The 2,892-nt window shown below is 43.5% G+C and overlaps 1 pseudogene; it reads left to right on the top strand.

Annotated features, from left to right (window-relative positions):
- Positions 1–1,187: 1,187 nt before the first annotated feature.
- On the top strand, positions 1,188–1,856 carry LOC103120524 (large ribosomal subunit protein uL1-like; annotated as a pseudogene).
- Positions 1,857–2,892: the final 1,036 nt, after the last annotated feature.

Genomic DNA, 2,892 nt, shown 5'->3' with positions numbered 1-2,892 from the left:
TTGCTTTAGGGACACTCCACTAAAATGGATTCTAGGGGCAGAAATGTTACCTGTATCCAACACAAAGAGCAGTCCAGTCACCAGGACACTGACAGGCTCTGTGTTCCTTTCAGGGTCCTCCTGGGGGCTGATAAGCAATAAAGCATCCCCTAGCTAACCAAATGGGGACTGTATATTACCTCTTTTCTATATGTGAGACAAGTAAACTCAGTTATGTAACACTAATCTTAATGAGAGAGACATAGACAGACACTACAGCACCGAAACTTCTGTCAGTGTGGTGGGGCCAGATTTAAATGTAGGTCATGTACATAGCAAAGCAGTTTACTATCCAAGTGAGCTATTTCACTGGCCCTACACTGCTTTTTTTTTTTTCCTCCAGGATTATTGTTGGGGCTCGGTGCCTGCACCACAAAGCCACTGCTCCTGGAAGCTTTTTTCCCCCCTTTTATTGCCTTTTTTTTTTTAATCATTGTTGTGGTTATGATTGTTGTTATTGATGTCATTGTTGTTGGATAGGACAGAGAGAAATGGAGAGAGGAGGGGAAGACACAGAGGGGAAGAGAAAGACACCTGCAGATCTGCTTTACCACCTGTGAGGCAACTCCCCTGCAGGTGGGGAGCTGGGGATCGAACCGGGATCCTTGCGCCGGTCCTTGTGCTTTGTGCCATGTGTGCTTAACCCCGCCCAACCTCCCCCCACACACTGCTTTTTAACATTTATTTATTTATTTCTTTGAGAACAAACTAGAGCATCACTTTGGCCCATATGACGCTGAGGATGAAACCTAGAACCTTAAAATCATGGGACAACATGCTTTTAAATCTAGTGCTTGTTAGCCATTGTATCACCTCCTGGGTCTCATTATAACATTGTTAACTATTGATACTATGTGAGAGCTACAGACAGTAAGCTCTTTCTAAAAATGTATTTATTTATGAGAGAGAGGGGGCGGGAAGGAGAGGGAGAAGGAGAAAGAGCCAGAACATCACCAGAGCATGTATTCTACCATGCACAAAGCCATGGGTTTGGGCCCCAACACCATACAAGAAGCACCATGACACTGGTGGAAGCTCTACAGATGATGGAACAATGCTATGGTGCTTCTTCCTTTCTTTGTCCCCCCACCCCCCATATAAGTGAAATCAAAATATGTTTTACACTCTTTTCCAGTGACAGTGGTGCTAAGCACCAAAAGCAGCCAAGTGTCCTGCGACACCCTGTATGAGGCAGTGCGGGAAGTCCTGCACAGGAAGCAGCTCAAGCGCCGGAAGTTCTTAGAGATGGTGGAGCTGCAGATCAGCTTGAAAAACTATGACCCTCAGAAGGACAAGTGTTTCTTGAGCACGGTCAAGTTTAAGTCCACTCCCGCCCCAAGTGTGTGTTCTGGGGGACCAGCAGCACTGCGATGAGGCCAAGGCCGTGGACATCCCCCACACAGACATCGAAGTGCTGAAGAAACTCAACAAGAATAAGAAGCTTAGTCAAGAAGCTGCCCAAGAAGTATGATGCCTTTTTGGCTTCAGAGTCTTTGATCAAGTAGATCCCCAGAATCCTGGGTCCAGGCCTGAATGAGGCTGGCAAGTTTCCTTCCTTGTTGACCCACAATGAGAACACAGTGGCCAAAGTTGATGAAGTAAAGTCTACAATCAATTTCCAAATGAAGAACGTGCTGTGTCTGGCAGTGGCTGTTGGCCACGTGAAAATGACAGATGAGGAGCTTGTGTACAACATCCACTTAGCTGTTAATTTCCTGGTGTCATTGCTCAAGAAGAATTGGCAGAACGTGCGAGTTTATACATCAAGAGCACCATGGGCAGGCCCCAGCGTCTGTACTAAATGACAATTTAATAAAAGCCAGTACTACCAATATATATATATATATATGTTTTATAGGCTGGAAGTATAGATCAACATACCAATGGTCATGTCCAGCAGAGAAGCAATTACAGAAGCCAGACCTCCCACCTTCTGCAACCCATACAGATCTTTGGTCCATACTCCCAGAGAGATAAAGAATAGAGAAGCTTCCAATGGAGGGGATGGGATATGAAACTCTGGTGGTGGGAATTATAGGGAATTATACCCCTCTTACCCTATTATCTTGTCAGTCATTATTAAATCAATAACAATAAATAAATAACACCTCACAGATGTTGGATGCTAAAAAATTAATTATTTTAAACTTTAATTTTTTTCCTTTTTGTTGTCCTTGTTGTTTATTGTTGTTGTTATTATTGTTGTTATTGATGTCGTTGTTGGATAGGACAGAGAGAAATGGAGAGAGGAGTGGAATACAGAGAGGGGGAAAGAAAGATAGATACCTGCAGACCTGCTTCACCATCTGTGAAGGGATTCCCTAGCAGGTGGGGAGCTGGGGGCTCGAACTGAGATCCTGGTGCCAGTCCATGCACTTTCCACCATGTGCACTTACCTTGCTGTGCCACCGCCCCACTCCCCAAAAAAAAAAGTTTTAAAAATGTCACTCTGGGAGCAGTGGAATGTACAAGGCTTGGATGAAGAAAGAAAGAAAGAAAAAAAGAAGGCTGGGAGATAGCACAACGGTTCTGCAAAAAAAACTTTTATGACTGAGGCTTTGGAGGTCCTAGCTTCAACTCCCCAGCACCATTAAAATCCAGAGCTGAGCAATGCTTTGGTCTATCTATCTATCTATCTATCTATCTATCTCTGTCTCTTCCATTAATAAATAAATAAAATATTAAAAAATAAGACCTGGCAGAGGGTACAGTGGATGTAGTGTTGGACTCTCAAGCATGAAGTCATAAATTCAGTCCACAGCATCATGATAAGTGCTACAGTGATGCTCTGGACTCATAAATTAATATATAAATCTTAAAAAAGAAAAAGGTGGGTGGGGGTAAATAGAATAA

This window comes from Erinaceus europaeus, chromosome 12, assembly GCF_950295315.1.
Source record: "Erinaceus europaeus chromosome 12, mEriEur2.1, whole genome shotgun sequence".
In the NCBI taxonomy this organism is placed as follows: domain Eukaryota; kingdom Metazoa; phylum Chordata; class Mammalia; order Eulipotyphla; family Erinaceidae; genus Erinaceus; species Erinaceus europaeus.
The sequence above is the reverse complement of the archived record's forward strand: the minus strand, read 5'-3'. Positions and strand labels throughout refer to the sequence as shown.